Here is a 24,762-nt window from a genome sequence, read left to right as displayed (position 1 = left end):
ACGGATGCGAACCGACGACATATATGTGCCTTCAAATGTATCCGTTAATCGCAAGCGTAGGTGTTCACCTACAAAATGGACAGATAATGCGGTTTCCTTCCTTCCAAAAATCACCTTAAACAAAAAATATACGAAATCACAGAATAAACTTTGTGTTTAAGAAGCTATATCGCGTCTACTCTTAAGGAGAAGTTTGAGCGTGGTACAGTTTATTTTAGTTTACCGACTATTGGTTGATAAATCAGCGCAGAAGGACCTCCAGCACACACAGTGTTTTGCGATGGAGCCATCAGTGAACGCCAGATTGCGTGATGCCGCTGGCGGCGTCCTATTGCTCGTCGTTGGGAAGCAAAGCAATATCAGGTAAAATGACGTGCACCTGTCTTTTGCTTCAAATAAAATCGGATAGTTCAGTATTTCCTCTCTGTTAAGCTTGTTCGACAAATCAGCTTTGAATTGCTCACAATGTTATAGGTATATGTTGGAAAATTTATAACGCCACCAGTTCGATTCACGCTTGACGAATGTGATGACGGCGAGTGTTGAGGGATTGCATCGGTTATTTTTTGCACGATATTTTTTCTCGTCTTGGCGCCAGAACTACACTAGCGACGGCTGTATAAAAGTGAACTTATTAATTTGGCGCATACTTTTCGTTTTATATTTAAAGAACAAAAAAAAAAAAACATATCTCACCTGACGTCGTCGCCATGTAGTTGCGTATAGCCAAAAGTCCGGTAGTGGCGATCTATCAATCACCGTTCAGTTAACTTTAATATTATTTTGAGAGCTCGATACTCCGCGAAAGTTTCTTTTTGCCCAATTAGTAAGTGGTAATCATCGGTTTAAAGCCAACCTTAATTTGTTCTTCGGGTCTCCTATAGCGCGGGTCACTTTGCCTGTTCTTCAAGATACACGCGCGACAGAAAGCGCCCAAGGTTTCTATCTGCAACTTGTTTTCCCGACCTTGCTTTCACTGTGATTTTAAAAATTCCGGCATTTACTTCACTTACAAAAAATGGACCGAGAATGAGCAAAAACGTCTGACAACCTCGATCTGCGTTAAATTAAATTTAGCGCATTGTAGCTGTAGTTACCGGCTCGTCTGCTTACTTTAAGGAGATAATTTACCGGTACCTTTTGTACAATTGCATTAACTCCCTATACTTGATAACCAGCGCTTTCACCCACGTTTCTACTCTGCACTCTTAAAAAAAAGGTAGTTGTGGTTACTAACTTTTAGGGTAGTAACTGCTTGTCACATATGTTACTAACTAGTTAGTAAGTGCAGGTTAGTATCTGCTAGGTAGTAGCATATACTACCTCTAGAAGGTAGTAATCAGAACTACCTCCAGCAAATTTTACTACTTCTAGATGTAGTACCAGCAACTACATTTAGTAAACTTTACTACCTATAGAAGGTAGTAATCAGAACTACCTCCAGCAAATTTTACTACTTCTAGATGTAGTACCAGCAACTACATTTAGTAAACTTTGCTACCTATAGAAGGTTGTAAGAACAACTACCTTTACTAGTATTCACTACCACTGCAGGTAGTAAGAGTATCTACCTTCAGCAAAACCTACTACCTATAGGAGGTAGTAAGAGGAACTACCTTTAGCAAAATACACTACCTCAGAGGTAGTAATAGCAGCTACCTAAATCAACATTACTAACTCTATAAATAGTATCAGCCACTACTTTTAGCAATATGCACCACCTACAGAAGGCTGTAACAGTAATAAACTGTAGTAAAAATACTACACATTTAACAAACTCCTCTGCTTTGTTGCTATAACCACTAACCTGAACACTGGATTACATAAGATGGAAGCACTCAAGCAGTGGTCATACATGGCTTCCGAAAAAACAAACAAATTGAACACAAGTGTGGCTAAGAAGATGTGACTTTATTTCTCATTATTCGGTTCAAGCATTCAACTTTCTAAACAAAAAAACAGTTGCCCGCATCACAAGTGGTGAAAAGGAGATTGCCTGAAGATGAGAAAAATACTCAAAAAGAAAGCAGGTACTTTTGTTCTGTTTTGGTTATAACTTATCACACATTCATATGAGACAGTGTATTTACACCAGAGTTGAGTGTGTTGAACTTGAAACCTTTATAAGAGGTTAAGGTATTGAAGGCTTGTAGAGCCTGGTGTGTCTGAGCACCTTTAGCAATGATGACAACTGATAGAAGGAATAACATACAAGAACTATCAGGATATGTATATGGAAGTTGCTTTACAACAATAATTTAACCAGACATGTACAATAAAAATCACAACTAAAAGAGGGTTTTTTGGCTGAGAAGAATGGAAGTACCAGCTCATACACTGCCTAGCCTTCTGCCTTGGCTGCTTCTAGCAATACCTCAGGTATGAGGAAATTTTGTGCTCATTATTTGGCCATTAATATCCCGCATATGTATTGAATACTTGTCGGAGCCATAGTTAAAACTGGTCAACTGTCCGCTCTATGGCAACTAAATGAAACAGATGTTAGATCTTCCTGAAGCACTATAAAAGGATATTAGCAATAGCTATCATAAGAGACTGTCAGAGTCACAAAAGAATATGCCAAAATTGCTGCAAAGAGAATGTGTTGCTTATATCAAACTGACCTACTAATACACAATAAATTGAAACAGCACATCAGCAATTCCTACTCAGACTCAAAACTGGTTTAGTTTGGTCTGTGGGGCTTAATGTTCCAAAGCGACTCAGGCTATGAGACACCATAGTGAAGGACTGCAAAAATTTCGACCACCTGGGGTTCTTTATTGTGCACTAAACATCGCACAGCCCACGGGCGCCTTGCTTTTCGCCTCCGAAGAAAAGCGGCCGCCTATACTCGAATTCGATCCTGCATTCTTGCGCATAGTCGAGGGTCGCAATCACTGCACCACCCCAGAGACTCAAAACTGCTTCCCAAAAATGCCCATTTGAAACATTCCTCACATCCTAAAATTATGCAACAGACAGCCAGCTTGTCACAATGCATATTACTAATTATTAAAAGGATGCCTGTTAGGTGTAAATTGCTGGATAGACCTGCTAAATAAGACCAAGCTCATTAATAATAACTGAAGGGTAGTGTTACATAACCTGCAGTATTTTATTTGTTCTGCTGACTTTATTGATTACAATCATTAGGAAATACCAATTTCCTCTTCCAATTTTGGTTCAAAGAAAGAAGTGCCAATAATTGCTTTGAAATAGCAGACTGAAATATTTGCACCAAGCTACTGTTTATATAAACTAGTTTTCCCACTGGCCTTAAATGATAAGTCGCACAATAAAAAGTGTGCCACATGCAGCTGTACCCCTTCAGCAGCCCAAGACGCATTCTGGAGAACAAAATCGCTTTTCGCTGGAGTGCTTTGTTGCTGAAACCACGCTCCATTAATACACTCTTTGTTGCTGAAAACAGCAATTAAAAAATTAGCTAATGAGTTTTATTAATTAATAAACTTCAGAACACAAACAAATACTCCAGACTAAGCTATACAACTCATGAGCTCTCATCTGATGTCAGTGGACTAGGCCACTCATTGTAAATCAAAGAGCATAGCGCGGGAACAAAAATGGGGACGACGACAAGACAGGACAAGCACTAACTTTCAAATGAGCGTTTATTGCAGAAATGATCACATATATACACTTCACGATCAGCAGTGAATGACAAAACACACAATTACTGTCAGACAGCCACATGCTACGCCAAGAATTCAAGCTCCTTGCTTGGCAGTACAGTGTAGTGTTGACACATTTATCCCCTGTCCGAGCTAGTGCTTCCATTATCTCCCTTGTCAGCTCGTTACGATGTCGATACACGATGATTGTCTTTTAAAACAGGGGATGGCAAGATAGTTCCGCATCACATCTTCTGCAATGCGCAGCGAGATGGCCGTCTGTAGCAATGCTGTCAACTTTTTTATAGTGCTCCAGAAGACGTACATTTAACATCAGCCAGTCTTGCCGACGTAGTGCTTTCCAGATGAAAGTGGAATTTTATAAACAACCCCCCTCCTGCAGTGCACGTAAAGGTCTCTGTGTTTAATCAGATACTTAGGCTTCAGCGTTTGCATAGGACAGGTTTTTCTGCACAAACTCAAAAGCTTTTTTGGTGCAGTGAACAGGACGTTTACGTCAGAACATTGCCCCACCTTCCTTAAGTTATGAGAAACCTTATGCAGGTAGGGAATGACAACTACTCTTTCTTTATTCCTTCTTTCCTCCTTTTTCTTCTCATCCGCTCGCTGTTCGTCACTCATGCGTGGCGCAAATTTCTTTCTGCGATGCAGTCTTTCAGCAACGGAAACAATGACGTGTTTAGGGTAGCTCGCCGCCTGCAAACGCGCCACCTGCATACTGACACTTTCATCCATGACATGATCACATGACTTGTAGAGAGCTTTCTTTTTTGTCTAACGCTCTCTGCAAGTCATGTGATCAAGCCATGGGTGAAAGTGTCAGTATGCAGGTGGCGAGCTACCCTAAACATGTTATGGTTTCCGTTGCTGAAAGCCTGCTTCGCAGAAAGAAATTTGCGGCACGCATGAGTGACGAACAGCGAGCGGATGAGAAGAAAAGGAGGAAAAAAGGAATAAAGAAAAAGTAGTTGTCATTCCCTACCTGCCTAAGGTTTCTCATAACTTAAGGAATGTGGGGCAATGTTCTGGCGTAAATGTCCTGTCTACTGCACCAAAAAAAGCTTTTGAGTTTGTGCAGAAAAACCTGTCCTATGCAAACGCTGCAGGCTGGGTGTCCGATTAAACACAGATACCCTTACGTGTCCTGAAGGAGGGGGGTTGTTTATAAAATTCCACTTTCATGTGGAAGGCACTACGTTGGTAAGACTGGCTGATGTTTAAACGTGCGTTTTCTGGAGCCCAATAAAAAGTTGGCAGCATTGCTACAGACTGCCATCTCGCTGCGCACTGCAGAAGATGTGATGCGGAACCACCTTGTCATCCCGTTCGAAAAGACAATCATCATGTGTCGAGATCATAACGAGCCGACAAGAGAGATAACAGAAGCACTGGAGATAGCTCGTAGAGGGGATATGTCAGCAAGGCGTCTGTTGCACTGCCATAAGAAGAGCTTGAATTCTTGGCTTAGCATGTGGCTGTATGATAGTAATGGTTTGTTTTCTCATTCATTGCCGATCCCGAAGTGTATATATATGTGATCATTTCTGCAATAAACCCTCAGTTGAAAGCTAGTGCTTGTTCTGTCTTGTCGTCGTCTCCGTTTCTGTTCCCGCGCTATGCTCTTTGATTTACAATGTCTAACCAACACGCCCAGTCTTATTCACTTCTAGGACACTCTTTTAAAAGCTTGATACCTTGCGACACCTTGGTGTATATTATATTGAATAGTGTGGACTGAACAGTGTTGATTAGAAAACAGTTTTGCCTATAACTCGAGTGGGATAAATAAAAGGCCTTTTATAAGAATTGTATGCCTTCTTCCAGATTGTTTTCATGTATGTAATGGTCAGTGTAGAGGAAAAAAGTGCAGGCATATAGTCGACTATACATTTGTCATTTGCTAATCCTACACAGGTGACCACAAGCATCAATCAACTGTTATTGCTGATGTTTTGCTCGATTACAGTGTCAACAAATAGCTAACATCATATCTGTGCCCAGATATTGCCGAGTTGGGTGTCCTAAAATTTAGGATGTGAAGCTTACTTCCAGAAATCTAACAGACCATCAAAATCTGGATAGCATTAGTGCAGACCTGAAAGGCTGTTGTGGAGACTGGCTGAATAAAGCTAAATGTTACAATGGAAAAGCACAACACTGCTAGAAGAAAAATAAATTAAATGTTGTGGAAACCAAAATGTCAAATGCGCAGTCGGATCTATAATGATACAAACCACAACTCAGTGATAAAACCATTTGTTACATTTCACCTAATGACTCTTAGGGGATACCTTGCACATACTTCAGCACGTCACTGAAGCATTCATGTATGGAGCCAAGTAACTATCACATCTTCCCTAGTCTGCAGTATTTTCCAGGTACCTGTACATTTCAAATTCACGCAGTTAATAGTTGGTGAGATAAACATGCTGTGACATTTACAACCAACACAAAAACATAATTTTCAGATACATCACATATGAAATGAGGTTTTGTTTTTGCTAACCACCACAATATAAATAGATTTGCTTCAGAATGATTTTTTTTTTCACTGCCTACTCCATTATTAAAAGAAATAATGCAGACAGACCAAGGCAGCTGTCCATTCATACTAGCATCGTTAGCAGTGTTTAGGGTATGACCTTAATCGTGCATCCCTGAACGTGTGATGGCTTGCAGAAGGGCACTGCAGTGTGCTTGCTGGTAGATGATTTAGTGCGTCCCTCATTTGTGCTGTGGTGTGCAGGTGAGCAGCAGGTAGGTTCCAGGCATTGGCCAGTCTGAAGTTCTCAGGTAACTGCATATATAAAGAGGGGAAAAAATCAACAAGTGAGACCAAGCACACAATTCCTTTCCCAGTAATGAAAACAGACAGTTATAAATTCAGTACCTACAATCAATCAAGAGGATTCTGGGCAAGCAACTTTAACAAGAATGCTCACATCATGATAAAAAAAAATGCTAGACTTCAGCCTCAATACAATGTACGGTGTTTGCCAAAAGTAACCAGCCGGCATGGTTTACTTCTCGCTCGTATAGGAGAGACTTTACAGTTTCCCTAAAGATGAAAAGGTCATGAAAGGCAGTTAAGGCTTTACCTTGCCTTCGAAGGTTTAGAATGGGAGGTGGCATAAGCACTTCACAATATGGATGATAGGCAAACTTCGAAGCCTGGTTCCTAGAAAAAATTTCTAACATCCCACAAGTCTCAAATGAGGCTATTGTTAATATTTCTTTTACTCCATGAATGTGAGGCACACCTACCTTAAGATTAGAAAATGGGTAAGACAATTGGTGCTCTAAATGTGTATGGATGTTTCTGTTATGCATAAAATTAAAGCACATGAAACATTTTCCCAATTATGGCATGTTTGAACAGAGAAGGTTGCTTCAAAACTCAAAAGAAAAATTACCCCATCGCTCCGTAAATTCCTCCATAAATTGTATTAAGTTTCAGGAACTAGTCTCCTGGAGGAGATGAATAAAGAGTCTAAGTAAACGCACTGCATTATTCTGCTTCGAACAATGTTATCAAAAATGAAACATACGGCTTATCAAGCATCGTCACAACTCTGAATAAAGGTGCAAAATTAGCAAACAATGCCCATTTCTAAAATTTTAGGTTTATGTTAAGGCTGAGACCTGCACTGTGAAGAGGCAGGATATGTGATTACATTATTATAAACAATTGCTGGTTTGTTACATAAGCAGGATGTAGCGGTATAGCCATTTGTGGGTGCAGGGCGTGAAGTGACACCCATAGGAATGCACGTAAACTATTGGGTTGAAATTTCCGAATCTCAGACTGCAACTATGGCACATATATGGCAATTTTCTTCATTTATCATAACTAGGTGCATTCTAGAGCAAAAAAAAAGGTTGTGTAAGATGTCATTTCAAAGCCAGTATTTTTAAATAACTCCAACAGGAACTTGTTTGTCCCATTTATTTCACACATCTACATTTTGTTCAAATTTCTTAAACAAGGCAACCTGATTTCCTTATCTTGTAGTACTTCTAATGGGCAAAACTGAACAGGAAATTAAGAAATAGTGTGGAAATGCCTGCTCTACGAAGAAATAAATAAATTTAACTAATGGGAGCAAAAAGATCCCCAACATGTATTTCATGAGAAATGCCTGTTACAAAAGGAAAGTAAATCAAGTATGCCCACAGGGGAAAGACAAAGCAACAATCTGGGTATGCAAAAGTCATCATTGATGCGTGAAAAAAAAAAAATTATATATAATATATAATATATATATATATATATATACACTGAAAACTGTCCTTTACAACTGGATATCTAAGGGTGGTGCCACGAGCGGCTATCCACACCCATGGATAGTGGCATCGCCACAGCCTGCGTTTGTCACAGATCAGCCTTGGCTTACAATAGCATAATCATGTATGCTTTCTCTTTATGTTAAAGGTAGCAGGGTTCGTGTATAGGTAATATTCTGAAGAGCGGGGAGTCTTGTATGTTGATTTTGTGCCTTCACTTTACGCCCTTTTCCCAATGCTCGGAAAAAAGAAAAAAAAAAACGTTTCAGCTTTGATAACCTTACTGGAAACAATACAATGCAACATGTTTTCTCACATTCTTTCTCATCTTTTAGAAACTTGATCGTTAATTTTAAGAAAAATTAGGACTGAGGTTCTTTCCTTTCATTCCTGAATAAGACTACTATGTTGAAATGCATCGAATTTAGGACAGTGATTAATGTGCTGCATTCTGTATATTCAAAAAAAAAAGATATTCGCAAACATTTCGCTATCAAGTGGTTATGCATTCTGCACAGGTGCACCTTACAGTCACAGTGAAAAAAAAAATTAAAATGGCCTTGTTTCACACTTGTGGATCTGAATTTTTTTTTCTAAGTGGTGACTTTCTCACAGTATCAGAAATATGCCTGACATTCTACACTCTCTCCCTTTTGCTCCAAGCACATAAAATATATTGATTGATCAGTGCCTGCATACCTCAATCCAAATTGATTTTAAAGTTGCAAAAAAAGTGCATGCACCGAAAAGCTGCTTATCCCAAGATGTCAGTCACACTTCTCCTTCTGAAATACTAGCAATAGCACAAAACTAATTTCACTGCTGGTGTATTCAGTTATGTGTGTACAATATTAAGGCAACCAAAAAACTGCGCAAATAAAGGCCTCTAAGATCAATCTAGCTGCAAGCGCAGCGAACATGAAAGACATTAAGGAAGCGAAATGACTTTTTCATTTCTGGTTTGAAATTGTTTACTACTGCAGCATTTTAAAGCTTCCATCAAAAGCCCCGATACAAAGTATCAACGAATGCAACTGCCCATTACTGCTAACTGCCCACCTGTGATGTGAACAACACTAAGATACGCACAATTCATAAAAAATACAAAAGTCTTATTTAGTAATAAAAGCAATCACTCTTGTAATGCACATTTGACTACGTGTGGTCACTCAAATAATTCTTTCGAATCGCCATCTACTGCTAAACACCTAACGGCTGAGCAGTACACGAGTTTGTACCTTGGCGTCAGCCGACCATGTTTTACAGAGAGGAATATTTTTTTGTACTTTCACACAAGCACCAAAACTAAATGCAGCGACCAATGTGAAACATGCGCAACACCACAATAACCTGCTTTTTGCGCGCTGTTTCTACTCATCGCATTAATGCACCCACCTGTTAGAAAAAAAGGCGAGTTTAAAACAGACTAAGAAAATACTCATCTAAATGTTGAGAATCACAATGGTAATACTAAGAGATGAATAAATGACAAAATAAAAGCTTATTCGTTCACTCACTTACCTCGAAAAGGATCACACAGGTCACAGCTCGTTTGGGATACTGATCAAATCTGTTAGAAAAACAAAGGGGAGGGATATGGAAAAGGAAACACTCAACGCACGTTACAAGTTACAAAAAAAAAAAAAAAAAAAAAACGGATAAAGAATAAGACAATAACAAAGATAACTTGATTAAAGTTTCATACTTTCTCTCGCACTTTCGCACATTTTCTTCGTAGAGCGTCTGCACCAGTTGACGCAGCACTGCGCACTACTTCGCCTTTCTTTTAGCGCCCGCTCCCATTGACGACGCACTGCTGCTCTGAGTAGTGATCGCGCACTCTCACACCAAAATATGGACGCTTTATTCGCTGCGCACTAGGCCCATTCAAAAAGGAAAAAAAAAAAAAGAAACACCACACCCGAAATAAGGCAAACACGGACGGCCCGGCGCCGCCACGTCGAAGGCACGCTGCAGGTGGGGGTTGTCGGTTTACATGTTCCCAGGCGCACTCACGGGACGGGACGCTCACGTGTGGTTCAAGGTTCATACCGCCGCAGCCAAGGCGGGAATTCCCGGCGCAATAATTCACCGCTAACACATCCAATACACACCCGCCAAGATTATATCACGAGATATACGCCATAACTTTTTCGCGGTAGGGTCGAACTTGCACATGAAAAGCGACAGCTTCCGAAGAGTTGTATTACGAAGAGATTTTGAGACCACACGCAACAATATTAAGAGCGCGTACCTCATCCAATAGCAACATTAAACAAACAATAATTTCAAGCAGCGTACTCACATTTTCAAGCAATCACGCCAGTCCATTTCCTTCTTCCGTGTTGAAGCCGGCGTTGCCACGGTACGGTGCAAGCGGTGTATGACAGTGAATCTATTTACCACTACTTCACGTAATTCAGAACACCTATCGAAGTGCACATGTCACACATCAATTCTGCAGCCCATTCTAAGAACCACAGCACAAAAAAAGCAGCACAACGCAAGGAAACAGCGTCCACAATCGCACCGCACGACAACAAAGGCAGCATGATGACATCGCACTTCTCCGCCACTGATGACTTCGGATTGGTTCGGATTGACCTATCAATGGCTTTTGTGGCTTTTTTAACTGTCGCCTCCTATACGAAGTTTCGGTTTCGAAAGCCAGTTTAGGCGATCTTTCTTTCTTTCTTTCTTTCTTTCTTTCTTTCTTTCTTTCTTTCTTTCTTTCTTTCTTTCTTTCTTTCTTTCTTTCTTTCTTTCTTTCTTTCTTTCTTTCTTTCTTTCTTTCTTTCTTTCTTTTTATGAAACGGCAGCGCACAGTTTGAGCCCAGGGCTCATTTATGTAACCCCCTCCCCTCTATAATGCATTGGCGATTGAAGGTATGGCAAATAAATAAACATAAAAACAAAATTGAGTAGCAATGTAATCAGGAGTATTGAATTCTTCAATATTCCTATCGTATATAGTATCAGATATCTTCTGATCATGGTACAAAACAGGTAAGGTACATTTACTACCCCTGCTTCCAGAGAGGTAGTAAAAAGGTATTTCAGTCAAAAAACGTAGTAACAGCAGGAGTTACTACCATGTTACTACCTAAGAAGGTCGTACAAATGTAGTAACGGTTAAAAAAGGTAGTAACGGCAGCCGTTACTACCTTTTTACTAACTTTTTTTCTAAGAGTGTGGAGTGGCGTGCAGACATCATTCGCTGCCGTGCTTCTTTCTTCCGCCACGCTTCAACTGCGGAGATGAGCATTGCCTCTCGGGCCCCACCGCACCACGGCTTGCATGCTGAATTTGATGTCCAAGCACTCACTTGGCCTCTTCATGAGCTGTATAGCTCTGCAGGATTCGCTCTATAGCCTCATCCTTTACTCCTAATTCTCGCGCTGCAGGCGTAGTTATTATCCCCACACTCAAGGAAAAAAATCTCACCAAGCCAATAAAGCAGATATGGCGGGTAAGGCAAGGCTTGCATTAAGCTCCACGCGAACGAGCGCCGAAAAGAAGCCGAAGTTCGAGAGGCGCTCACCCACAAGCAAGCGCTTCTGGCAGCAATCAGAGAAATTCCCGATGAACGCCATTTCTCTTCGGACCGCTGAGTGATGCCGACGCTTATTTTGATCACTCAAAGGTATATAACACAGGGAATTTCCGCGAACAGCTGAGGATGCGCCCGTGTTAGCCGCCGAAGAACTCGTGCTTCGGTCATATTTGTTAATTGCTTGGCCATTACGGGCACCGCTGCTAACTGCACAGTATAGCATTACCGCCAGGCTCTTTCTCTTCATCGGAACGTTATCTTTGCTTCTTGTCCCATCCTCGCAAATGCGAGCGGCGGTGCACGCCGCAGAACAAAGCTCCCCTCCCGACGGCTGGACGGATGATGATGGCCGGCTGAGATGCGCTGTCATTTGCAGGCGCCTCCGTAATGAACGAATTCGCGGTAATGTTTATCTCGTGATAGCGGGCAAATTTTCTCTCCCGAATCGGCCGTCCAAGTTTTCGGCATGGCAACGCTTGCAACAGCGGGGCGCTCCCGCGCCAAAATGTGGCCGCCGCGCGGCTCGTGCATCACATTGCTAGTATGCAGTTTTTGGAAACGCTGCTCCGGTATTCAAATAATCACCGGTTGCACCCGCGAAGCGCCACCCGCGTGTTGGACTTTTTGCGTTCGCGCGTCAATATTGCTCGCTGATGTAGCTTTCCACTGGATCCCTCGAGCGCACGCACTTGCGGCTTCTGGCTGTACTCGTTATATAGCGCCGGCAGATGGTTGTTCCGCACGACGCAAAGCTGACTGATTGGAGTCTGCCTCAAGAGCAAGCAAGCAAGGCATTATTACTTAGCACGAGGGAGGCAACATAAAAAAAAAAGTGGGATGTCCGATATGTTTAAGAGAATACAGGAGCCCAACATGAAATGTAACGGCCAACTTGCACACGAGAATGCACTCTGCTGTGATTTTGACAATTCGTCATTGTGTATTTTTATTTAACAAAGACGACTCATCTGAGAGTCGTTTTTATTTCGTTTAACTGTATTTTCCTGTTTTTAAATGGTTAATAAATAGTTCTTCTATTCTCTCTTAACAAGCTTCGCGATGCTTTCAATGTCATTGATTTGTTGTTTCTTGCTTATTTCATTGGCGCCCGTCAAAAATCACTTCGTAGAGGAGGGAAGGGCAGACACCAAGGGAGGAAGCTAGAAAGAATTGAAGAAAGCAGGAAGAAAGAAAGAGAAGGCAAAACAAAGAAAGGAAGGTGGAGTGAGGAAGTGAAGGAAGCAAAATAAAACGAAAAGGAATGGAATAAAGAAAGCCCTTTTAAGCTCCAGTTCTCTCTGTGCGGAATTAGTATATGGAATCTGGAGACGGGCTGCCAGCATGACGCAGCGTAGAACCTGAGACCTCTTCACAACAGAGCCCAAGCTTTACTGCGGAATTTGGTTATTGCATTAGGCAAATCTGCGGGGTGGTCGCAGTGGTCACGATGACTGATGAAGCTGATGTCAGCTTAACAGCAGTCTTGGGGGTAGTTCGTCCGCCTGCACCCTTCGATGACCACAAAGCTTGAAGATCCGTCCGTCCGTCCGTCCGTCCGTCCGTCCGTCCATCCATCCATCCATCCATCCATCCATCCATCCATCCATCCATCCATCCATCCATCCATCCGTCCATCCGTCCATCCGTCCATTCATCCATCCATCCGTCCGTCCGTCCGTCCGTCCGTCCGTCCGTCCGTCCGTCCGTCCGTCCGTCCGTCCATCCATCCATCCATCCATCCATCCATCCATCCATCCATCCATCCATCCATCCATCCATTCATCCATCCATCCATCCATCCATCCATCCATCCATCCATCCATCCATCCATCCATCCATCCATCCATCCATCCATCCATCCATCCATCCATCCATCCATCCGTCCATCCGTCCATCCATCCGTCCGTTTGTCCGTCCATCATCAACGAAAATTGTAATGTAGAAGGTGATTTGAAGACTACATTTAAAATATATTTCAAGCACCCTCCGTGAAACCGTGAAAGCCCGCTGTGCTTTTTCTGTTCTCGTCAAAGAGAACAGCATATAAGAGAGCTACGCTAACGTTGGCGATGACACGTTGGAAACGCAATTTTTGTTATTTTTTCTTTTACGTGTGTGTATGTGCATGACACAAAGCTCTCTTTTGCAGTTTGTCTGAAATGAATAGGCAGAGCTATAGAAAGGAAATTCCGCCCGCCCACTGAGAAAAAAAGCTTCCTTGTTCGTTTAAGACCCAGAGGGCTATTTGTTTACAATCAACTCGTTGTTTAATCAATGAAAACTTTCTGCTCCTTTGGCTTGGCGTCGTTGTGGACGGGCGTATTGGAAGCCGTTTTCCGAAGCTATTTTGTGCCTAAGCCATCGCCGCAAAGCGTTCAGCGTGGGCATGCAGCGCGTGCAGCGTGTGCAGCGCGTGCAGCGTGTGCAGCGCGTGCAGGGCTGCATGCGCCAGAGCTAGGACGGTGGACGGAGCGCAGGGGTCGCCTGGGGAGCGACCGACGGAGAGGAACGGCAAAAGGAAGACGGACAGGGAAAGGAGATCGCCAGGGGATGAAGCAACCTGGATTTATGACGCTGTCACAGGGGGGGACACCCGGTTCAATTTCCTATCAACTGCGCCGGACAGGCGACTGATGGCCTCGAGTTCATCTTCCCTCCTTTCCCGCGGCGGCGAGACCGAAAGGGCGGCCAGATAAAGCAGCCCAGAACAACACCAGTCGGCGCCGGGAGAGACAATAAGCGCCCTTCCCCGCTCCTCGCCAACCGGCCCGGTGGAAGGGGGCGCGCTCTATCGGCCTGACGGAAGGCTTTTCAGACAAATAACTTTGTCGCGGCGGACGATTATGAGTGCCTGGCTGCAGCCCGCGGAAGGGTCCGATACTCGGTGATGAGCTCTGCAGCTCTGATTGAGTTGTGACGCAGACGAGAGGCGCCCTGTCAAGGGCTTCATCGGCCGCAGGCCCCTTTTCCTCGTCCACACAAAGCTTCTCATGATCCAGCTGTCCCCCACCTTTCTTTGCAGACATCTCCGCTCTTATCGTGTGCGCAGTGGATGCTTTTGCGAAGACCCGGCGCGTTTATTACGTTATCTCTTTTCTAATAGCATCGGTCCACCGGAATCGATCTTGTTCCAGCATGTTTACAACCTGCCGGGCATGCGTTGAAGTTGAGCCGCTCCCAAGTATATAACGTGCACTGCAGAGCCCTGATGCAGAAGCATGTCGCTAGCTCAGCTAACCATTTAGTAAAAGAGATCCGCGAAAACTGACTGTTCTTATAAGCTGAGATAAGGTTTTAATAACACCATTTCCTTCATTGCGTAAAGTAAAGTAAACCAGCCGTGTAATATTCCTGTATAACACTTATCAATAAGGAAATTTAGAAACGGAATGGGCCGAACTCTTGATTGCGTACACGTGTACGAAGAAGAAGCGATTACATCCCCAGCACAGCCAACGCACGGATCTGATTAATTCATGCATTGTAATAAAACCTAACTTTAAGAGACCGACGAAGCGCTTTCTCATTGAAACCCTGTCCGTGATCGACAATTGCTTGACCTGACCGCTAGCTGCTTACCACTGCTGTATAGGGCTCATTCGAAACTCCGTAGAAGCCATCGTTTTAGACTGTGTTGCATGCCATGCGCTAGCAAGCGGCTGCTTAGCTAGTCTTCAAACCACTGCTAATACTTCTTGTTGGCCATTGCACACACATTTTTATTCACTCGTAACGATACTGCTGAGCCACCACTACCATCCCCACCTTCTGCACTGACAGGACCGTGTCTGCGCTTTGTCATGTATGTTTCGTTTCAAAGGCTACATACAGTTATTCCATCACCCTCTTATCACTTTTTAACACTGTCATATCGCGCTACATTGCTCTTATATCCCCCATTAACTCCCTAAAGCTAGGTGCTCGTCTATCCTTCAAGCAGCGCGGCGCCGCAGTGGCTACGAGGTTCCGTACTCACTTCCGAGGCAAGAGAATTTCTTTCCAATCCGCTGCGACACAATTTCTTTAACTTTTTTTTTCTTGCTTCTTTAAGGCATTAGGACCACAGGCACATCGCCTACATCGCTCACTGAATCCAATAATAATAACACATTAAAATTATTTTGACCACAATGAGCGTAATTGCATCACAGCTAACGGTCCGCGAGATAAATGAACGCGATGACTGAGAGCCTTCCTTGCGCTAACTGCGATGTCAGTGTAAGTTAAAGAACACGAATCTGATCGAAATTAATACAAAACCTTTCATTTTGGTCTCTATTATCGCCCAAGACAGGCAATTAAAGACGTGGATAACATTAATTAATGTTGATGTTATTTTCCTTACCATCATTCAGACAGATGGCCAGGCTAGTGAAAGGAATGACGGTGAGCCACGTAACAACCCGAAGGGGCATTTGGAGATCTAGAACTTGAGCACATTCCGCCGGTAACCCCTATGTGAAGCACTTCAAGACAATTTTCCGAGCGTTGTTGACGACTAAGACAGAACTATTCCAGGCTCTAAGCACACACCTTTAAACTCGTCTAGCTAGCTCCATATCTGTCACTTCTATTTCCATGTTGCCCCAATCTGTCCGTCAAACGCTACGGCTCCTTACCATACATTCAGACCACATATGATCAACTGATCTTGCTGCTGTCAGCAAACTTCACAAAGCTCTCTTTCGCGAGCGCACATCGCGTAGTTTCCCCACTTAGTTCGACCTCAGCTAATAGTAGATGCTCGCGCCTTTTTCAAGGTTGGATAATTACAAAAAATCACCTAATTAAAAAAAAAACTGCAATACGCACGAGCATGCACCACTTCCATGCACCTTAGGCAGCAATCAAAGCATATAAAGCGCCAGTTTTAGTGAGCCACACACTAGTTTTTTGAGCCTTACACGACAAGTGCTGTCGCTCCTTTCCCACAGGCCTAAAAATCTAACCGAAAATCAGTCGACTGAGGATTCCACCGCAGCGGGTTGTCCGTACACCCAAAGACCTCGGGACAATCATAGCAAGATCATGTAGAGTGCTACGGGCCTCTTTGTCCTCTCGCTTCTTTATTGACACAAAGGTGGCGGCGCATTTTTGTTTTTCTCCGTACGTGGTATATTTTTTTGCTTTGCGGCGAAATACATGGCGTCCCTGTGCGGTCAAAATTAAGCTAGCGCGTATCTTTTCTTCATCTTCTATAAGTAGCAGCTCATGCATAAGTGTAATTAGTACCCAAATGACGGCATTAAGAGCGATCCTTGTGCGCAAGAAAGTCTGTACAGTCGCAATAAAAGCAAAATATGCTGAATTTTTGCTGAAACCTATTGGACTTATGAGACAAATGCGTAGGTGGAAGTTCTAAAAACTCAGTTACCATGTTTTTGTTGCACTCTACTGTTAGCGAAAGGCCAGAACAGCATATGGACTGCGTGCTGCCGGCAGCGATGGAGCTCTCTTAAGTCAGAGAATCACGCTCTCGTGTCGTTTATGCGTGGTTTAATGCTGACCGTTGCTTGATAAGGTTATGAAGGTTATCAGGGCCCTAAGATGCAGTGAAAAAAAAAAAGGCGCATTTCATTAAGAAACGCTCTCAATCTGCAGCGTATCAGTTCGAAGATCAATGCCTCAAAACTCAGAACCACAATTCTGAATTCCAAAAATATATAGTCTGACAAAGTTACTAGTAGCTTCAGCGTTCTCTTAATTTTTCTCTGTGGCCTCATGCGTCTACAGCGCTGAACAGCGCAGCTAGTTGGGAGATGAATTCGTTTCAGTTAACACCAAATTTCCAAAAATGAGTTCCTTATACTTCTATCAGTATTTTTCGAATTAAACCGAAAATTCGATCCTCGAACTGTTCAATGTACGTGCCTCATATTCTACCATACCGATGAAAATACGGCGAAGGGAAATGACACGGCGTCTTACAGCATGCATAGTGGCAGGAATTTGGAAAATGAGCATATTGCATATCAATCATAGGGCAGGCAGTCGGCTCTAATACGATGACAATGACAACGTACTAATTCTGCATAAGTAGGATAACTTCTGTTCTCTTCCCTCCATGTAAAGACGTACAACAACGCGAAGCACCGGGCACTCCATTGCTTCTACTAAGCATTCAAACACCGGCGCCGCCCACTGGGTTTAATGAATTGCTCCCGAAACTAATCCCCATTCGCGAAACCCATTCAGGGAACAATATTTACTTATGACATGCATGCCCAACTTTGTCGTACAAACGCTAACAAAATGATTGCGGCCTCTATCTGCTGTATGGAACATAAAGAAGTCTAAAAACAGCAGCACCGTTTCCTTAACTTATTCAACTTAAGAAGACCCTTGGAAACGACATACTCGATCAGGAACAGGGACTGTTGGTTGTCACGAAGTCGGCGCACATTTCCGTTGAGTAAGAGCAGCGCGAAGAAAGCACGCGCGTGACGTCGTGTAGAAAGTTGCAGAAGGTTGGAGAAACGTCTCCTTTTCTGCGCGAGGAAAGCTAATAGCATTGCGCGCATCGGTGTCACCCCCTCCTCATCACTCGGCGGTGACGGTGACTCACCCGACCGGAGAAGCAGCTAGTCGTCTTCAGAAAGTTCCGCCGAAGCTGGCCAATGACGACGCACATCTCGGAGGTAGGAAGAGAGGACTCTGGCAAAGTGAAAGTTACGTATGTGCGCGCCGCCTTGGCGCGTTGTAACAGACAGGCGCGGCGCGCCCTTTTTATTGAAGTTTCCTCGCTTCAGCTGGTTAGCCAGCCAGCCAGTGTTAGAGCCAGTGTTGCTGCAGTTAGCCAGTGCTACTACTCGGCTCCCGGGGTTCAACCCGCTGCTCAGCAAGTCAATGGATCGGTGAATGAGCGGCGCTCCTCTACAGGACGGCCACGTCGTGACTCTCCAACGTCGATCTGCGTAGAGTCACTCGATAATTTTCAGAGTACCGCGAAGGTCCCATCGCCTGCTGGCAACCATGACCGGCGCAGATATGAAGCTGCTCGAGGCGTGCCTCTGGCGTGGCGCGGCTATATATATTCGTCAAACACAGAGGACATTTTGAAAGCAGCATGGGCATTTGCCTGTGCAAGGCCTTGAAGAGCATCGCAACTACTTTAGAAACAGTAGACTTTGCGAACTGTGAACGGTAAGCTTAAACGGGAGGCTGAGCAGCGGTCTGCATGCGGATCATTCCATTCCTGCCAAAGAGCTCCATCGATTAACCGACACCTTGCTATTCTGTTCTGATTTTCGTGGTATTGTAATCACTCGCACTTTCTTGCCTTCCTCGATTACCACCGCAAATGGCCACACTGAGTGATTCTCTATGGCGATGCAGATGCAACTAACTGTACGTCGTCGCGCATCGCGCGTATACACTGTGGCGAAAGCTCCCTCGTGCTTGCTTGTTAAGCATCTTTACTGACGCAATGAAAGTCATTATCATTAATCATTATCACTCATCGCTAAGTTTTACTCGTTTCCAGTCAGTTGTGGCCATTCAAGTCGTCGTTTGACATATTGGCCTTTCGTAGTCATAAGGAGCCATGTCTAGTTATTGTAGTCATTACCACTCATAGCGAAGCATTTTACTCACTTCCAATAAGTTGCGGCCATTTCAAGTCGTAACTTTACATATTGGTAGTTTCATAGCCACGATGAGTCATTCCTAGTCACTGTAGTTATTACCACTCATAGTTAAGCATTTTTACTCATTTACAATCAGTTCCGATTATTACAAATCATCGTTTCTCATATTTGTCGCTTCGTAGTTATTAGCAGTCATGATGAGTCATGCCTAGTCATTTTACTCATTTCCAATCAGTTCCTATCATTTCAAGTCGTCGTTTGACATATTTGTTGTTTCGTAGTCATGATGAGTCATGCCTACTCATTGTAGTCATTACCACTCGTAGCTAAGCATTTTTATTAATTTCCAATCAGCTGTGGTCATTAAAGTCATCGTTTGACGTATTGGTCGTTTCGTAGTTAATAGCAGCCATGATGAGTGATGCCTAGTTATTGTAGTCATTGCCACTCATCGCTAAGCATTTTTACTCATTTGCAATCAGTGCAGTCATTACAAGTCGTAGTTTGACATACTGGTCATTACAAGTCATCGTTTGTCATATTGGTCGTTTCTTAGTTATTAACAGTCATGATGAGTCATGCCTAGTGATTTGATTAATTTCCAATCAATTCTTATCATTTAAAGTCGTCGTTTGACATATTTGTTGTTTCGTAGTCATGATGAGTCATTACCACTCATAGCTAAGCATTTTTAATCATTTCCAATCAGCTGTGGCCATTACAAGTCACAGCTCGACATATTAGTCGTTTCGTAGTTATTAGCAGTCATGATGGGTCATGCTTAGTCATTGTGGTCATTACCACTTATCGCTAAGCATTTTTACTCATTTGCATCGTTGCCGTCATTACAAATCATAGTTTGACACACTGGTCATTACAAGTCATTATTATCATCATTAGTCATTAGCATTAGTCATTAACTATATCGATGTCTACAACATTTATCATTCCCTACCGCCATCAATCGTTTTCGTTCTTAATCTCCCTTCTCACGCGTTCGCTATTTGCGAGCGCACAGATGTCACGCGCACACATTTTCGCTGAACGAGCTAGCCTGAAAGGCTTTCGTTTTAAATATCTTCGGTCTGATGCAGGTTGCTGCATCCGAAGGCGCTGTAGCCCGGCATTCTGCCGCTAAGTACTTCTTACAAGAAAAAAAAAATGTACCTCGAGCAACAAAATCCAAACGCGAAATAAAGTAATCTCCGCACACGCACAGCGGTGAAAGGCGTCCACGCTGTGACTGCTTGGAAGCTTGATGGCGAAAGCGGGCCGCGGCGCACCACGTGACCCATACTGACCAATGGGTGGCGCAGCGGCGCGAGGTAAAGAATCGCGGTACTCTGAAAATTATCGAGTGATTCTAGATCTGCGACAGTGCTCGGTGGACAATTTGGTGTTTATTTGCTCTGACTCTCTCGTGTATTGCTCAGTGTTTTCAAACCACTGTGTTTATGAAAGCCTCTTTAACTGCATGTTTTACATTGCCTTTCTGTGAACCTCTTGTCTGTGTATTTTAAGTGTTAGTATTGAATTTTTCTGTATCGTCTCTTGCTGTATAAGACTTGCTTTGCTTGTTAATTCTCACTCTGACTTGAAGCGGCGAAAGCTGGGCACCAAACGACCACCGCCCTCTGTCACTACAGGTAGCTGGCTTCCGGCTGAGCTTGCCACGCAAGTCGAGGGCATCTCCTTTAAGACCGGAACAGCTGCCCCCATACATTAGGAATCTGGAAGTGCGCGCACCAATAGTGGCGCATCGTTAATAAAATATAATTATTAACGGGTGACACTGGTTAAAATCATTTACTCGTGCTGGACCACCATGTGCCTGATAGCTTGGATTTCTTATATAGTGATAAGATATTGATACAAACGAGACTACCAACGGCAGATAGAAATAATACCCTATTGCGGAAAGCGCATGTATATGAGCACATTTGTAAATCGAACACAGATTCGTTTATTATCATTATTGCGCAGCAGTGTTTTTGCACTTATCTTTTGAGCTGTGAATACTTGAACCTGTACACAGTACTTAGGGCAAGATATCCTTATTGAGATTTACTTCTTGCCTCTTATATCTATAGCTGCGTTATTCCTTTACAAATATATGTGCGTGTATATGACATTAGTGTGAAGAGTGAATGTGAACTCGTGTTAACAGTTCCCGCACTAATTGGTAAGCATGGCTATTAATCAGAACATGAGTGCTTCTGCACATTCCAAACAGGGGCAAGAACTTCTTCAAACCACTGGGCTAGTAGCTTTTTGTTCCTGCGCCTGCATTTCTTTTCTATTCTATAATTGGAAGAAAAATGTTTAATAGGGATGACTGAGCGTGGCAAGAGTGTTTCGAGGTTCAAATGGCACTAACGCCTGCGCAGAATTCTCCCCGATTTCCAGATCCGGCAGGGAGCATGAAAGCAAGAGTTCACCGTAGCGTCGACAGCGCTTACCGTAGCTGCGAACACTTGGCTGCATTTTGCAGCCGCCTCTTTCTTTTGCCTTTGACGCTCTCTCGGGGTGTTCTCTGTGGTCAGCGCCCGGAGCTATGCGGCCGACGGCGCCCTCGACGGTTCCGGCATAGTGAAGGCAAACAACGGGCGGCCGTTTCACAGGAGCTGAGCCCGTTATTCAGTGTAATGCGCCGCTGCGAGTTACGTGCGCGACCAAAAGTAGCCTGCCCGCCGCGTTTCGTAACTCCTTGACGCGGCGGCGGCCGCCGAGTATGAAGGCGTACACGGCGTAACGGGCATCATCGCCTCGAGTCGCCAAGTTCAAGACTGGAGAGCCGCTCATTGAAAGGGACCAGGAAAAGAGCCCCACTTACGCGGATGGAGCCTAGCGCGCAACTCTACGGGTGTCATCCCCCCGTCAGGCGGGGAAGGGAGGCGCGAGCGCCGCGGGGACCGCTCGCTGAGTGATTACAGCATCCCTTCGAAATAGCTCTCCACAGTCTGGTCACGCAGGAAGCTGAGTTCCGACCTTGAACAAACGCACTTCGACTCGCGCGAGCCCGCCGCCGCACACGTCTTGCCGCCCGCTTTATTTTAGCTGGCTTGGTTCGTTCGGCCGCCTCCGCGCACGCCCTCTCTCCGTCCGCGGCACGGGCTTGCATGAAGTGCGGCCACTTGCGGCCGTCGACGCCAGCAGCTCGGCGCTCGCATTGCAGCCTCCGCGCGGGCTTGTTTGTCTTGCGCGCACTTTTTTATTGGCACTACGGGTTCCAGCTAATGTCACTGTGAATGGAGAAGTCGCGCAGAAGCGAAAGTGCACGTAAAAGTGGTGCCAAGGTTGTTCCGAGGGCCGTAGCTCATTGTTACGTCCTTGTCGGCGCGCTTGCCTGCGACTGGCAAGCGCAGAAAGGATGCGTGGATAATCGATGCGCAGAAATCAAGGCCTTTCCAAGCAATCGGTAGCTCTTCCGGTTCGGTTTTGTCTCTCGAAGTGGTGGCCGGCTAAAATGACCAGGCGGTAACAGGACTGCAGTTGGGTCGGAAGGAAAGGAATAAAACCGAATTGATCATATTTGGAGAATGCTGAATGCTGCGTAATTGAAGCACAGGGGCAAATTATAGCCTGCCAAAATCATGCAGGATTTCGGCGGTGCATGTGGATTGTCATATTAATTATTAAGAGCAGGTTCCGCGCTGACAGTCCTGCCTAGTCAAACTAATTGTTGATTGTCAAGTTTCTGAATGCACATTGCCAAACAATGGCCTAATTTGCCGGAAGCCGAATAAAATTTGGTTTTAAAGCGTTCTAGTTCCTCAAATACCCACGTTATGAGTTCACTGAAATCAAGTCAACAGATGTTTCGGCAATAAATAAATAAATAAATAAATAAATAGAACCACAAGAACCTCCTCTCTGGACTGCTTACAAATAGGTTCCGCTGCGGCTGCCACCGTGCTGGCGTCAAGCGAAAAAAGCAGTCCAGAAATATGGTGACGCCCAGTGACCATGCATTTATTGAAAAAGTGTATACTTTCCGCTTGAAAACAGCCTGTTCCTCTAGTAGTTAGGCACAGTGAATTACTGAGAAGCGAGCTTGAGAATTCACAATGTCCTCCTTTCTGCCCCAACGCAGTTACAAACACACACAAACAAAAAGAGGACAGCGCGCACAGTTAGTACTCTTGTGGGCAGGCAGGGAAATTCCGAGAGTGTGTAACGCTTCCGCTATGGTTTTTGTAGAAATGGCTGTCCGTCACGATGCTTTAGCTCCCCAAAATGCGGGGTCGGCCATCCAGCCGCCAAGGTCAACGTACCGCTCAAACAGGGCGCTTTCCGCCGATCATATTCTATCACGGAGAGCATTAAGCGACCGCCCTGCATCCCGCATATATCAGGTTCGACTACCGGGCAGTTGCGCCGCGGCCGCACTCGCGGCAGCCGATGGTCCATCTTTATCACGGCTCTCGCTCGAGCGGAGCCGCCTGCATAAAAGCCGAAAATCAAACTTTCCTTGCACGTCTGGCGACCGTTTCGATCGCGTGTGAGTCGCCCGTGAGCGGCATCTCTCTTTTGATATACGGCGCGCGGAAGGAGATCTTCCGGGAATGCCCGCCGGCCTTTGATTTGTGAGCGACTTTGGCGAGCGCCGAGGACTGCTCCTTCACACACGGAGGCGACCGAGAAAGGAAGGAGAGCGAGGAATAACGAACTGTACAAACCTAGTAAGTTATGAAACAGGACCCACGCTTGGAGAGCGAGAGAGTGGCCAAGCCAACGCGCTGTCCTCCGGCACGTACGAGGATGACGTCCGCAGCTCGGGAATGTCACGCTATGTCGGTAGAAACTGCACAAAATTCAGCAGAAAGACAGAGAAAGGTTCGGGTATTGGATGCCTCTGCATTATGCCCATCTTCTCAAATCCTTCAGACGCGAAGAGCCATACCTTAAGAGGAATAAAGCATTTGCGCTGAATTCCCCCTGTCCATAAAGCTCTTTCAGTCAGCCACTCAGGGTCTTTCGAATGTTCTTTTCACTGCATGGGGTCCCTTTCTTGTCGCCTTGGAACGCAGTCCTTGCAACAGGTTTACTTCATACACGGATTCGATCGAGTAAGCCATTCTAAACAGCGTGGGCAATGGGGAAGACAAATTCAGCATACAAGGCCCGTTTTTATATGCAGCGCTCTCGTCAATGGCCACTCCCCTCAACGAAGATGAAGTGTGTTGCAGCGGGGGCTTTAGATGTAATGCACCAGTAGACAGAAGCACACTCGCACGGTCACTTGCTCTAATCCGCGCTCTTAATAACATCATCGGACGCGGAGGGGTGGTTGCAACATGAGCACTAAAGAAGAATTCGCCTTTAAATTGAGCACACAAGAATTTGCTAATAAATAATTTTACCCGTTAATTAGCGGTCGCCAATATATCAAAAGTAGGTTTCGGAATGGCCTACCCCTATGGCGCCCTCTGGAGGATTGACGCGCGTATCTGATCACTTGTCCGGCATATTTGGGCTTACGAAATAATAGCGGGTGATCCCTCACAGTGTCATATATATGTCCTTTTTGCGTGCCTAAATGAACGTATTTCATGTCGTGCTTTTCCGAAATTAGCCCCTGATAAAGAGTAGGTGATTGAAAGGTTATTTAGCAAAACTACCACTACCATATTCCAACATTTACAGCCATATAAACAAAGCAAGAAACAATATGACAACGGAA

At 44.4% G+C, this 24,762-nt stretch overlaps 1 long non-coding RNA gene across 1 annotated transcript; it reads right to left on the bottom strand.

The window, feature by feature from the left end:
- Window positions 1-2,387: 2,387 nt before the first annotated feature.
- LOC146205401 (uncharacterized) lies at window positions 2,388-10,507 on the bottom strand. The gene is made up of 3 exons (XR_014704172.1): window positions 10,246-10,507; window positions 9,462-9,510; window positions 2,388-6,453 (listed from the first exon to the last, which is right to left on the bottom strand). It is a non-coding gene; the product is annotated as an uncharacterized LOC146205401 (long non-coding RNA).
- Between the last annotated feature and the right edge of the window lie 14,255 nt (window positions 10,508-24,762).

The sequence above is a fragment of the Amblyomma maculatum genome, chromosome 1, assembly GCF_055883805.1.
Source record: "Amblyomma maculatum isolate TAMU_Amacu chromosome 1, ASM5588380v1, whole genome shotgun sequence".
NCBI classification, from domain to species: Eukaryota; Metazoa; Arthropoda; class Arachnida; order Ixodida; family Ixodidae; genus Amblyomma; species Amblyomma maculatum.
The sequence above is the reverse complement of the archived record's forward strand: the minus strand, read 5'-3'. Positions and strand labels throughout refer to the sequence as shown.